This window comes from Gorilla gorilla, chromosome 18 (genome assembly GCF_029281585.2).
Source record: "Gorilla gorilla gorilla isolate KB3781 chromosome 18, NHGRI_mGorGor1-v2.1_pri, whole genome shotgun sequence".
Lineage (NCBI taxonomy): Eukaryota > Metazoa > Chordata > Mammalia > Primates > Hominidae > Gorilla > Gorilla gorilla.
The window spans coordinates 77,450,300-77,464,896 of record NC_073242.2 but is presented as its reverse complement, the minus strand read 5'-3'; the positions used below and the strand labels follow the sequence as shown (position 1 = coordinate 77,464,896).

Here is a 14,597-nt window from a genome sequence, read left to right as displayed (position 1 = left end):
TGGCACATGTCTGTAGTCTCAGCTGCTTGGGAGGCTGAGGTGGGAGGATCACTTGATCCCAAGAGGTTGAGGCTGCAGTGAGTCATAATCACACCACTGTACTCCAGCCTGGGTGATGGAGCGAGACTCTGTCTCAAAAAAAAAAAAAAAAAAAAAAAAAAAAAGAGCCTCTCAGAGTTCCCAGTCCAGTTCTTCCTGCTTTGCATACCTGATTAATCCAGTACAGCCGGGGCTCTGAGTATGTTACCCTTCCTGTTCAAAAACTTTCAGTGGCTCTTCCTGGGAACAGAGGAATGAACTTTTCCATCTTGGCACTCCAGATCTCACAGTATGTGAGATTACAGTAATTTAATATTTAACCTGCAAGAGGCTTGAAATCACAAGACCTGAGACAAAATCCTGGATGCGCCCAGGTTGGTTTCAAACTCTGGGCCTCAAGTGATCCTCCTGTCTCGTGTGACTCTGGGCAAGTTGTGCCAACTCTGTGAACCTCTGTCAGGGAGAATTCTCCAATCAAGTGTCTTGAGGATGGAATTAGATAATTCATACAAAATATTTATCTTTGTTTACATTAAGCCATGACTATATTGTAGCTGCTATCATTATTAGCTCACATAAAGGTGCTTAGCAAAAAGTGCCTGCCACTAAGGTACTCAAGCAATCAGTGCTTTCCCAAGATGTTACTTGAGTCTGTATCTCTGGTGTTACTTGTATTTCAAAACTGTTTTTTCCCATTACATTTTATTTATTTTTTGAGACAGAGTCTTGATCTGTCGCCCAGGCTGGAGTGCAGTGACGTGATCTTGGCTCACTGCAAACTACACCTCCCAGGTTCAAGCGATCCTCCTGCCTCAGCCTCCCGAGTAGCTGGGATTACAGAAACCCACCACCACGCCCAGCTAATTTTTGTATTTTCAGTAGAGACAGGGTTTCTCCATGTTGGCCAGGCTGGTCTTGCACTCCTGATCTCAAGTGATCCACTCACCTCGGCCTCCCAAAATGATGGGATTACAGGCTTGAGCCACCACGCCCGGCCATTACTTCTCATTTATGAAAGATGACATGACATACAAATGTATATGCTAATATATTTACTCTATATCAGAGGTTGGCAAACTTTTTCTGTAAAGGGCCAGATAATAAATATTTCAACTAAGGCAGGCCATACTATGATGTAACTTTTCAACTCTGCTGTTAGCCGCCATAGACAAAATGTAACTGAAGGGGTATGGCTGTGTATCAATAAAACTTTATTCATGTTACTAGATAATTCAGGGAATGGGAGTTAAAAAAAAAACTTTATTAATGGATGCTAAACTTTGAATTTCATATAATTTTCTTTTGTTCTCTCCTTTCTTTCTTTCTATTTTTTTCTCTCTTCCCCATCCCCTTCCACTTCCCTTTCCCTTTCCTCTTCTTTTTCTTTCAAGATAGTATCTCACTCTGTCGCCCAGGCTGGAGTGCAGTGGCACAATCATGGCTCACTGCAGCCTGGACCACCTGGGCTCAAGCAATCCTCCTGCCTCAGACTCCCGAGTAGCACGCCACCACGCCAGATAATTTTTTACTTTTGTATTTATTTATTTATTTTTTGAGATGGAATGTCACTCTGTCACCCAGTCTGGAATGCAGTGGCCCAATCTCGACTCACTGCAACCTCTGCCTCCCAGGTTCAAGCGATTCTCCTGCCTCAGCCTCTGAAGTAGGTGGGACTACAGGTGCTCACCACCATGCTCAGATAATTTTTGTATTTTTAGTAGAGACAGGGTTTCACCATGTTGGCCAGGCTGGTTTTGAACTCCTGACCTTAGGTGATCCACCCGCCTCAGCCTCCCAAAGTGCTGGGATTACAGGCATGAGCCACGGTGCCAAGCTCCATAATTTTCATGTGTCATGAAATATTCTTCTTTTGATTTTTTCCAACCATTTAAACATGTAAGGCCGGGCTCTATAGAGTGTTCTTTTAATTTAAACAGAACAATAGCTAAGAATAATATGAAGTAAAGGAGAGTACAAATGATTTGTGGGCCAATAGAATAGTCTAACAGTGGCTCAACAATAACCAAGTTGGGCAATGCAGTCATAAATGTTTACTGTGCATAAAACCCTACAGTCTGGTTCAACCTAGCTGTCCAGCTGTGTCTCCTCCAGGCCCCAGTGAAAGCGGGCTTCCATTTCCCCAAACACAGACCCTGCACGTTGCCTAGTTCCTCTGTCTAGAATACACCCTCCCATTGTGCTCATTAAAAGCATATCCTGGCTGGGCACAGTGGCTCATTCCTGTAATCCAGCACTTTGGGAGGCTGAGGCAAGAGGATTGCTTGAGGTCAGGAGTTCTAGACCAGCCTGGGTAACATGGCAAAACCCTGTCTCCACCAAAAACAGAAAAATTAGCCATGCGTGGTGGCGCACGCCTGTAATCTCAGCTGCTCGGGGGCTGAGGTGAGAGAGTCTCTTGAGCCCGGGAGGCAGAGGTTACAATGGGCTGAGACAGTGCCACTGCACTCCAGCCTAGATGTCAGAGCAAGACCCTGTCTCAAAAAAAGAATTTAAAATTTGAAAAATAATAAAAAGAAACAAAAGCACATCCTCGAAGGGCCATATCAAATGCCACCTCTTAAAAATTCTACGGCCAGGCATGGTGGCTCGTGCCTGTAATCCCAGCACTTTGGGAGACCGATGCAGGCAGATCACTTGAGGTCAGGAGTTCGAGACCAGCCTGGCCAACATAGCGAAACCCCCATCTCTATAAAAAATACAAAAATTGGCCAGGAGTCACGGCACATGCCTGTAATCCCAGCTACTTGGGAAGCTGAGGCACGAGAAGCACTTGAACCCGGAAGGCGGAGGTTGCAGTGGGCTAAGATTATGCCATTGCACTCCAGCCTGGGCGACAGAGCAAGAGCTTGTCTCAAAAAAAAAAAAAAAAAAAGAAAAAGAAAATATTCAATGATTCTTCCCTACCCCTCATAAATGGTATTTTCCCTTCTCTCTCCCTTCTCCTTGTGCCCTGTTCTCTCAGTAATAGCTTGTTTGTGCCTCCATCATTGTACTTATATTCTAGTTATTTTTTGCTATTTATCTTCCTTCAAACCAAGCTTCTTGAGGTGTGGGGCCTTCACTCAGGATCCCTCAGTGCCTGGCATATAGCAAGCACTCAGGAAGCATCTCTCGAGGTTGTTTCTTGGAATTGAACACAGGGTATGACGTCACTCCGGCCACTGTGTAACTGACATAATGAAGTGGGAAGAGATTGGCTAGTTGAAATTGCAGTAAATGGAATGGGTCTGGTGCGTTACTCGTTCTAGTTAACGGAATGAAGTATTGCCCCCCACTCCCCACCAAAATAAAAAACAAATGGAGTAGGTCTGGATGGGGGTGTTGGGAGGCAGTGAAGGGAAAGGCTGTGCCTCTGGGGCACAGCTGGAGGAGAATCCTGTTTGGTGATTGAGGTGGCATGACTAGTCTGTCTTAGTTATGCCTTCCGCAGGAAGCAGGTCTGAAAAGAGAGAAAAGTAGGGCTTCTTAGAGCTTCCCACACACAGGAGAGGCTCAGCAAAGAACACAGTGAAATTCAACTGCTGATTCTCTCCGGGCCTCAGGAGAGCAGGGTTCTGAGAAGGGCCTCACGATACACATCGTGCCCCAGTTACACCGAGTGAATCAGGCTCTGATGCAATTGGCAATAGGCCTTAATCACAAGCTTCATCTCACAGGCTTTGCACAGATGAGCTTTGTCATTTCTCTGAGGGAATCACTGTCATTTCTCTTCCAGGCTCAAAGCAGCTCCCCCTGCCCCGTGTAGAGCGCTGATGAGATGGCAATTTAAACTGCTTTGATGACCAGGTTTCATTAGGTAAGAAGACCCGATTAAGCAACGGTGGCCCAAATAACCTCAGTGGTTCAGACACTGTTTTTCAAAGCCAGCAGAAGTCTTGCCAAATTAAAGGATGTCAGGATGAGATGCTATGAATATCAGTTTCCTTCTCTCTGGCAATGGAGAGGATTAATTAAATGCCTGTGAAGTGCTTTGAAAATTTAAGCTGTTGAGAATTATTGTTCTGTGTAATAGGGAAAAAATAGAGTTCTTGGCTCATTAAAGCTGTAATGTTGCAAGCCTGAGCACTATTTTCAGGATATCTTTGAGAGCTACATTTTTATTAAGAGGAAGAAAAGAGAAATGTGTCTATGAATACAGATATACAGTACACATGCTGGAAAGTCAGTTGGGTTAATCAGGATGTCTCTTGATTAAGAAATGAACTGGAGGCTGGGTGTGGTGGCTCATGCCTATAATCCCAGCATTTAGGGAGGCTGAGGCAGGAGTATCACTTGAGCCACTGAGTTTGAGTCCAGCCTGAGCAACAGAGTGAGACTTTGTTTCTAAATAAAAAAAAAGAAAGGCTGGGGGCAGTGGCTCACGCCTGTAATCCCAACACTTTGGGAGGCCAAGGCAGGTGGATCACCTGAGGTCAGGAGTTGGAGACTGGCCTGGCCACCATGGCGAAACGCTGTCTCTACTAAAGACACAAAAATTAGCTGGGTGTGGCGATGGGTGCCTGTAGTCCCAGCTACTCAGGAAGCTGAGGCAGAAGAATCACTAGAACCTGGGAGGCCAAGGTTGCAGTGAGCCAAGATCGGGCCACTGCACTCCAGCCTGGGCAACAGAGTGAGACTCCATCTCAAAAAAAAAAAAAGAAATGAATGAACTGGGAGAAACTGTTTCTTATTGATTACCACAATCAGTAGAGACAGTTATTAAGAATCAGTTGCTTAACTGTGTAGGGACAGTTTCACTAAAACTAGCAGACAGGTATTTGTTTTCTTTCAATAGGATCAACGGATGAAAAGACTGAGATTGTATACATGTAAATACCAAGTTCAGTGAGTTTCCATGGCCTCTTCTGTCTTAATACAACTTACCAAACAATCCAGACAGATTTCTGCCTCCACTTTGTTGATTTACCCAGGTATATTTTGGCTTTGTTTGCAGATATTCGGTGACATTTGGAAGGGTGCTGTCCGCAGCTGCCCCTCATCTCTCTTTCACTCTACATTGACTGAGGATTTACACTTTGTTTTGTGTCTGTACTAGTTTCCTATCGCTGCTTTAACAAATTACTGCAAACTTAGTGGGTTACCACAACATAGATGTATTATATTACAGTTCCAGAGGTCAGAAGTCTAAAATTAGCCTTACGGGGCTAACATCAAGGTGTCGGCCGGGCTGACCCCATGTGGATACTCCAGGGAAAGAATCTGTTTCCTTGCCTTTTCAGTTTTCTAGAGGCCTCCTGCATTCCATGGCTCATGGCCCCTTTCTGGGTCTCTCTGACCTCTGCTTTTGTTGTTGTTGTTTGTTGAAATAGAGTCTTGCTATGTTGCCCAGGCTGGTCTCAAACTCCTGGGCTCAAGTGCTTCTCCTGCCTTGGCCTCCAAAGGGATTACAGGTGTGAGCCACTGAGCCTGGCTCAGACCTCTTGTTATCACGTCTTCTATCTCTTGGCCCATGGGATAGTCCAGGATAATGTCTTCATCTCAAAATCCTTAACTCAATCACATATGCTAAGTCCTTTTTGCCACATAAAGTAATTTATTCACAGGTTCTGGGGATTAGGTTGTAGACTTTTTTTTTTTTTTTTTTTTGAGATGGAGTCTCCCTCTTGTTGCCCAGGCTGGAGTGCAGTGGCACGATCTTGGCTCACTGAAACCTCCACCTCCCAGGTACAAGCAATTCTCCTGTCTCAGCCTCCCAGGTAGCTGGGATTACAGGCATGCACCACCATGCCTGGCTAATTTTGTAGTTTTAGTAGAGGTGGGGTTTCTCCATGTTTGTCAGGCTGGTCTCAAACTCTCGACCTCAGGTGATCCGCCCACCTCCGTCTCCCAAAGTGCTGGGATTACAGGCATGAGCCACCGTGCCCAGCCAGGCATTTTTTTTTTCTTTTTAAGACCAAGTCTTGCTTTGTCAACCAGTCTGGAGTGCAGTGGTGCAATCTCAGGTCAGCAACCTCTCCACCTCCCAGGTTCAAGCGATTCTCCTGCCTCAGCCTTCCAAGTAGCTGAGACTACAGAAGTGTGCCACCACGCCCAGCTAATTTTTTTTTTTGTTATTGTTGTATTTTTAGTAGAGACAGGGTTTCTCCTGACCTCAAGTGATCCGCCCACCTAGGCCTCCCAAAGTCCTGTTACAGGCGTGAGCCACCTTGCCCAGCCTTGAGCCTGCTTTCTCATTCAAATATCACATAGACTTTAGACTGGCCGCGGTGGCTCATGCCTGTAATCCCAGCATTTAGGGAGGCCTAGGTGGGTGGATTGCTTGAGCCTAGGAGTTTGAGACCAGCCTGGGCAATATGGCGAAACCCCGTCTCTACAAAAAATGCAAAAATTACCTGGGTGTAGTGGCTATTTTGAAAGCTGAGGCAGGAGGATCGCTTGAGCCCAGGAGGTCGATGCAGCAGTGAGCTCTGATCGCACCACCGCACTCCAGCCTGGGCTATGGGGCAAGACCCTGTCTCAAAAAAAAAAAAAAAAAAAAAAAAAATTTCTCCCTTTTCTCTACCCCAACTCCACCTAGTTCCCCTTTCCTAGTACTTTTTGCCAGAAATAACCCCTCTAACCATTGCAGCTTTAATGCGTCTAGCGGTCACCACTGTACCCTAAGTGTTATAACTTTTGTGTGCGTGTGTTTTTTGAGACGGAGTTTCGCTCTTTCGCCCAGGCTGGAGTAAAGTGGCACGATCTCGGCTCACTGCAACCTCCTCCCCCTGGATTCAAGCGATTCTCCTGCCTCAGCCTCCCAAGTAGCTGGGATTACAGATGCCTGCCACCACCACACCTGGCTAATTTTTGTATTTTTAGTAGAGATGGGTTTTCGCCATGTTGGCCAGGCTGGTCTCGAACTCCACCTCAGGTGATCCACCTGCCTCAGCCTCCCAAAGTGCTGGGATTACAGGCATGAGCCACCGCACCTGGCCATTTTTTCATTAACATAGTGAATTGCAGGTAGTTGTTTAGATAATGTAAAATATACTTTAATTCATCCTTCTAAAATTCATTAAAATGAAAACCCTGAATTGACAAATTCTCATAAAGGACTTGAGGGCCCTGCAGATTCATGTGTAAGCCCTCCTGGATGAATATGAATCACAGATCATGTTTCTCCTCAGCTGTAAGACACGATGAATGAGGAAGGAGCAAAGGCTCTGGGGCCAGACGGACCTGGATGTTAACTTCCACACCTCCACTTATTAGTACGTGCCATGGGAAAGTTCTTTATCCTTTCTGAGTTTCCATTTCCTCATCTGTAAAATGGGAAAGCAGTGCTCACTTCATATATTTGTTAGTATTAAATTAAGTAACCCGCCTGGCACGGTGGCTCACGCCTGTAATCCCAGCACTTTGGGAGGCAGAGGCGGGCAGATCACGAGGTCAAGAGATCGAGACCATCCTGGCTAACACAGTGAAACCCTGTCTGTACTAAAAATACAAAAAATTAGCCAGGTGTGGTGGCGGGCGCTTGTAGTCCCAGCTCCTCGGGAGACTGAGGCAGGAGAATGGCGTGAACCCGGGAGGCGGAGCTTGCAGTGAGCCGAGATCACGCCACTGCACTCCAGCCTAGGTGACAGAGCGAGACTCCGTCTCAAAAAAAAAAAAAAAAAATTAAGTAACCCATAAACTTGTGCGTGTGTTAAGCATTTCTTGAATGCTAAATGTTTCTAAATGCTAGTTTCTCGAAGATAATTTGGAAAGAAAGTCAAATATCTACTAACAATGAATGAAAGGATGTAAAAGAGAAACTGGAAACAGATTCCATAGATGGTGATAGTTAAGGGCATGGTCCTTGTTTAATATTTCTTCATTTGCTCAACAAAAATGTTGAGGGCCCTTTATGTGTCAGCCACTGTGCTAGGCATAGATGGAAATACAGACATGCACCCTGCCCTCCAGGGGTTTATTCTACTTATTGCCATGTCATAGCAGTTCAACAAATACTTAAATTTTTTAAAAAGGCTAAGGCCGCGCATGGTAGTTCATGCCTATAATCCCAGCACTTGGGGAGGCAGAGATGGGCAGATGGCTTGAGCTCAGGAGTTTGAGACCAGCCTGGGCAACATGGTGAAACCCTGTCTCCACCAAAAATACAAAAAAATTAGCTGGGCACAGTGGCACGCACCTGTGTTTCCAGCTACTCAGGAGGCTGAGGTGGGAGGATTGCTTGAGCCTGGGAGGCAGAGGTTGCAGTGACCAAGATCTCACCAGTGCACTCCAACCTGGGTGACAGAGTAAGACTCCGTCTTGGGAAAAAAAAAAGAAAAAGGCTAAATTCTGACAAGTGTAAAGAAAAGATTTGGATCCATGGAAATGAGCATCTGTGGGTTGGGCATGAGGCAGGGGTTGTACCTAATGCACTGGACAGTTATCACTGCATTCCAATGAACTCAAGAACAACAATTACTTAAACTAATTGTCAGTATCACCTACTTCCACCAGCTACATAAAAACCTCAATGATTTTCTAATTTTTTTTTGATACAAGGGTCTTGCTCTGTTGCCCAGGCTGGAGTGCAGTGGTGTGATCTCTGCTCACTGCAACCTCCACCTCCTGGGTTCAAGTGATTGTCCTGCCTCAGCCTCCCGAGTAGCTGAAATTACAGGCATCCACCACCACACCTGGCTAATTTTTGTAGTTTTAGTAGAGACGAAGTTTCACCATGTTGGCCAGGCTGGTCTCCAACTCCTGACCTCAGGTGATCTGCAGGCATTGGCCTCCTAAAGTGCTGGGATTACAGGTGTGAGCCACCGTGCCCGGCTCTAACTTCTTGAAAAACGTGATGCCTAGCATGTAACCTTTTTCCTAAAGAAACTTGATTATATTGAAGGAAAACTACAGTTATGGGCGAACTCATTTCCCAACCACTTGGGCTTTTGGGAACTTCCTTCAGCTACTTCCAGTTTCATTCTTGGATGCTCATGTTGTATCTCTAACTTCTCCACCATGTCCAGGAAAATTTGTTTGGGATGCTGTTTAACACATTCACCAACCTCAGACAGTGACTGGCAACAGGTGTGTCTGATAAAGAAAACATTGTTTCTGCACTGCTCTAGGCATGTCTGACAAGTTGGGGACCTGCTTTCCTTTGCAAAGCTTATAGGAGTCTATTTGGGAGGGAGGAACTGCCTTCCAGTTTCCAGGCTGAAAAAGATTCTGTGTTTCGCTACCAGCAGAGCCAGGCTTGGAAGCGAATGCTAATATGTTTCCAGACCTATCCACCTAAGCTGAATGACAAATGGGTATCAGTGGTTTAATGTAAGAGGAGATAGCTATAGTTTCCTGGGCAAGAGACATCTATGATTGCCTGGAAACAAACACAGCCCATCGGTGATTCAATAGATGGGTTTGGTCTTGTGAACTGGTCTATTGTAAAATAACTATATTGACATGAAGACACTTGGAAATCATCTGTTCAGTCTTAACTAGTTTAGCCAACTTTGACAGCATTATGTGAGAGGCTGAGGCACAAGAATCGCTTGAACCCAGGAGATGGAGGTTGCGGTGAGCCGAGATTGCAAAATAAATAAATAAATAAATATCAATTTAATATAAATTCATAGCAAAACCCCCAAATAAAGATACTCTCATCAGTGCCTGTTTTATTTATTCATTTATTTTTATGTTTTTAGAGATGGAGTGTCCCTCTGTCACCCAGATGGGAGTGCAGGGGCACAATCATGGCTCACTATGGCCTCAAATTCCCAGGTTCAAGCAATCCTCTCATTTTGGCCTCCTTATTAGATGAGATTACAGGCGCACACCACCCTGCCGGGCTAATTTTTAAAGTTTTTATAGGGACAGGGTCTTGCTATGTTCTTAGGTTGGTCTGGAACTTCTGGGCCTCAAGCGATCCTCTTGCCTTGGCCTCCCAAAGTGCTGGGATTACAGGTGTGAGCCACCGTGCCTGGCCAGTGCCTGTTTTATTCATAAGAGGAAAGTAATTTACATCACTGGTACCTTAACTACGGGCCAGATGCAGGACCAGAGCGTTATGTTCCATTGCAATAGATGGAATTACCATTTGATGTGATTTGAGGGGACCAGGAAGGCTCCCTATCCAGATGTGGCCTGAAAATATTTGTCACCGTTACTGAAATCCCATCAATTGGAGGATTATTTGGATAGGCTTTACAGTTTACAAAATGCTTTTCTATGGATAAGCTGTCAAGGAAGCAGAGTCAACTCCCTGTTCAGAAAAGGTGCTTAGTTACCCCCACAGTGGAGCTATTTTCTTTCAAATGGAAGGTACATTTTTTTGAGAGGGGGAGTAAATTAAATTTATAATGGTGATGTTTATGTCCCACCCATAGCTACCACCCAGAATTAACCAAATCAGATTGAGCCCCGCCCAAATCTAGGTAGGAATTCTCAGAGATGGAATTAACCCGATTAAATTTGTTTTGTATAAAAGGGAAGTGGGGAAAGTAAGAAGTAATTTGGACTCTTCTAGAGGAGAGCAGGCACAAACTAAGCCAAGAAAAGCACGTTTGAGAATTCCAGAGGCAGAAGTTGCTTCTGGGTGCCTGACGTCAACGATCCAGCACTTCAAGACTGGTGTGCGGCATCATCAGGGGACACTGTGTCCTGGGCACCCCTGCAGTTTAAGAGAATCCACTAGTTTATAAGGTAAGTCCTCGACTGTCAGCAGTGGGCCAGAGACAGACTGTTATTTTCAGATGGACAAATGCTGTTGGGTAGAGGAAGGGATGCGGGATAAGGAGGACAAAATCTTGACTTTGGCAAAGCCGGGTGTTTAGAACTTTAATCGCCACGTTGGCAAGTTCTCTCTTAGTCTGTATCCATTTCACTGCTTGCATAGCGGCCCAGGGGTTCTGGGGGCGAGAAACACATCTCACCCCAGAGCTGCTCCTCGCCCAGGACAGAACTCCTCTGCCCTTCACAACCAGGTCAAGGCCACATGGCTATGCCCAGCACATAGTCTGTAAAAATGGAAAATTTACCTCTAAACTGAAGTGAACCGAACTCTATTGACCTTCCCGTGTATTGAGGAGCTATAACTTCTCCCCAAAAATGTGAAAGTAAAATTGCAGTTTAAATCATGTAATTAGGAATACTGTAAACTAGTGTTTTGCACATATAAACTTTATCATACACTGGGAATTTGTACATACGTGCCCAGTATGGGATTTTTCTATTTCTATTTTTATTTTTTTGAGACAGAGTCTCGCTCTGTTGTCCAGGCTGGAGTGCAATGGCCTGATCTCTGCCTCACTGCAACCTCTGCCTCCCGGGTTCAAGCGATTCTCCTGCCTCAGCCTCGGAGTAGCTGGGACTACAGGCGTGCACCACCACGCCCGGCTAATTTTTGTATTTTTAGTAGAGATAGGGTTTCACCATGTTGGCCAGGCTACTCTCGAACTCCTGACCTCAGGTAATCCATCGGCCTCGGCCTCCCTAAGTGTTGGGATTACAGGCGTGAGCCACCGTGTCCGGCCGGAATACCATTTTAATAGATCTTACATGGAATTCCAGTTAGGGCTTGTAAATGTCTCAGATGCTTGCTTCTGCTCATAGCACCCATCAAATTGCAAGTGATGTTTTCCTTTTATTATTTCAAGAAGTGGAATGCAGAGTCCCTAATTAGGGACTTTCCAGATGAGCATGGACACAGGAAAAGGCGTGCTTCCCCATTACCCACTTTTCAGCTGAAACAAGCTTTTGAAGTTCGTCCCGCTGTTGCTGAGGAGCGGCTCAACCTCGGGAGAGGCTGGGACTCTCTTTAGGGGTGGGGTCCCGGTCGGCGGGCAGGGCAGCCGCTTTTTCTTTGGGACTGAGTGGAGTTGGGAAGGATCCGTGAAGGCGCTGGGCTAAATCAGCAGACAAAACAAGGGGGAGGGCACAAGGCCGCGGCGGCGGCCAGCCTGGGGCTCGCATCCCGCTGGGCGACCCCTCCGGCCGGAGCCGGGGGGGTCACGCGGCCTCGGAACAAAGCGCCACGGGAGGAGCCGCCCTGAGCCGACGGGCAAGCGCTAGCTTCTCGCGGGCCAGAGCGCCACGTGCTAGGATCTGTTGAACGCGCGGTGCACGGGCGCAGCAACGGTAGCCGAGTAGCCCCCGCACCTACTGCCGCCTTCGGAGACCCGCACAGCTACGCCCGCGGAGGCCGCCGCCGGCCGCGCCAACGCCTGTGCGCCTGCGCGCCCGCGAAAGCCCCGCCCCCCTCCCCCCCCCAGCCCGGCTCCCAGCGCGCGGGGCCGCGCCTCCTCATGGCCGCCGCCGCAGTGTGTGGTATTTAGCGGGGGCGCGCGGCGGGCTCGAGGACGCGCGAAACGGCGGCGGCGGCGGCGGCCAGGGGGGAGCCGGGGCGGCCGTTGCGGGGCGCGCTCTCGAGAGGCGGCGGAGGCCCAGGGTGTCCCGTCGGTCTCGGCGCCGGGAAGAGGCGGTGGCGCTGCCCGCGGTGGCGGGGGTTGGCGACGGAGCGCGTTGGTGCCAGGACCGGGGTCCGAGGCGCGCTCTCCGCCCACAGGTAAGTGGGGCCCGGCCTGAGGGAGGAGCCGGCGGCGAGGGGCTCTCCGACAGGCGGGCGCCCAGGCCCGGTAATGGCGGAGGGCGGGAAGGGCGGCCCGGCCGGGGTGCGGGCAGTAGTCGGCGCGGCGGCGCCTTTGTCTCGGCCGGAGCCGGGCCGCCCGGTCGAGCGCCGCCCCCCGCCCCTCCCCTGCCCTCAGCCTTCGCAAGCCGGCTCGCTCCCGCCCCTGGAGCCCCGGGCCCGGCGGGGTGGCGGCGGGGGTCGGCCCCGCGCGGCCGGGCCGAGGGCGGGGGAAGGGCCTCGGCGGCGGCCCGGCCCCTGCGCGCCCGGGAGGCGGGCCCGGCCGGGGGTGGCGCCCGGCGCGCCCTGCGCCCTCGTGCCGGCCTTTGTTGTGGAGGGTCCCGGGGTGTGCGGCCAACATGGCGGAGGTCAGCTGAGTGCGGGCAGCTGCCGGGGCCCTGCCCTCCCTCCCCCTCCTCCCCGCGGCGCCCGGAGGCCCGGGCCGCACCGCGCCGCTCGGCGGGCCTCGGCCTCCGCTCTCTGCCCCCGACCCCCGGCTGGAGCCGTCCGGGACGGGGCTGCGCTCTTCCTGCCGCTTCGGCCGGAGTCTTCATTGTGCAGTGGGAAGAATGCAGCCTCCTCCCTTGTTTATGTCGTTAGAGAGGAGAGCGCGTGAACGGCGTGCCGGGGAAGCTCTAGCTTATTATAAACCTGGCATTTCCTAGGGTTCATTTGCCGGGTAGTTTGGGGTCCTTTCTTAACTCTCCCAAATTTATAACTTAAAGTGAATAACCTGGGCCACTCCGATGCGTAGGTTCGTTTTCGCTGTCTGCCCGTTCCTGGAAAGATACATAATTTGTTTGCTCGGACATTCAGAAAAGTCCAGCTTGGGTGTTCGGAAAATCAGATTGTGTGTACCTCTTTTGCCAAAGTCATAGAGGCCATGAACAAACAGAGAGACCCTGGATACTGGATATGGGACGGTATTCTGACTGTCCCTTCCTAGCAGTTGAGCATTTACCTTTGCTTATAGCGGCTGTCAAGGGTAAATTGTTAACTCTTCAGCAGTTGGATGTTGAGAGCACGGGCTGTGAAGTCCGACTGTCTGCTTTGGGTCAAATCCTGCTCCACCGGTTTGTGACCTTGGGCAGATACTTAACTTCTCTGTGCTTCGCTTTCCTTATCTGCAAAATGAGTGTAACGACAGTATCTACCTCAAGCCCTGTTGAGAATTGATGAGATGACAATAGGTGGACTGAAAGCGGTGGCAGGCCCATACTAAGTTCTCAACAAATGCTTGCTGTTAAGACTGTTGTTTAATAGCTAAACTTACGAGGTTTTCTTGGCATGATGTGTTGGTATGATGAAAGTGTATAGACCAGAATTTGTGAAATCAGGTCACAGATCTTTAGTGCTGGGTTTTTTCTTTCAATGCATTTTGTTGTTAAAAAGGACAAGGAGATTTGTATGATAAATTAACAGACTTTCTGAGATGGTGGCATTTTGGAAATTGCTGTGGCCGGGGATTTGAATGGCTATATCTTTGTGATTAAAAAAAATCAAATTGATTAAAATGAGGTCTTCTTTTAGCTAGTTTAGATTTATTGATCAGTTCACTTTCAAGGACTTGAGTTAACCAACTTAGAAAAGTGGGACAGTGAATACTTGAGTGTGTATCTATGGTGTTACCATCACTTTTAGAAGTTACTGAAGAGCAGAATGTAGTGTGGTGGCAAATGTAATGGTCTGGTAATTTTATCTGGGAGTTATTGGCTCAAATTATGGTGGAGAGGATTTTAATTTGTTGTTAGGAGGACTTTAGACTGGTAGATCTTGAGACTCAAAGTAGATTACACAAATTGGTTGTGTAGTGTTTCATTCTGAAAATTTAAATAAAGATACAGATTTCTGTAATGTTGGATGGTTAGTTGCGATTATATCCAGAATTTGTTCCCCAAAGTTTATGCCAAACAGTGTTTTTTCGTTATTGGCATCTTTCCAACATAATTTACTAACATTTAATATTTTAAACTGAAATACGTATAATAGATGTGAA

At 47.9% G+C, this 14,597-nt stretch overlaps 1 protein-coding gene across 5 annotated transcripts in view; it reads left to right on the top strand.

Moving 5' to 3' along the window:
• Positions 1–14,597, top strand: part of SIAH1 (siah E3 ubiquitin protein ligase 1) — an 87,789-nt gene that overhangs the window by 50,554 nt on the left and 22,638 nt on the right. For 3 of the 5 annotated variants that reach the window (XM_019012300.4, XM_063700187.1, XM_063700186.1), the window contains 3 exons: positions 3,776–3,856; positions 4,835–4,970; positions 10,466–10,680. The gene's annotated coding sequence lies outside the window, so the exon portion shown is untranslated. Of the gene's footprint in view, positions 1–3,775; positions 3,857–4,834; positions 4,971–10,465; positions 10,681–12,341; positions 12,542–12,863; positions 12,970–14,597 lie in introns of those variants that run through there. The other 2 variants (XM_031002552.3, XM_019012299.4) reach the window with 2 other exon arrangements.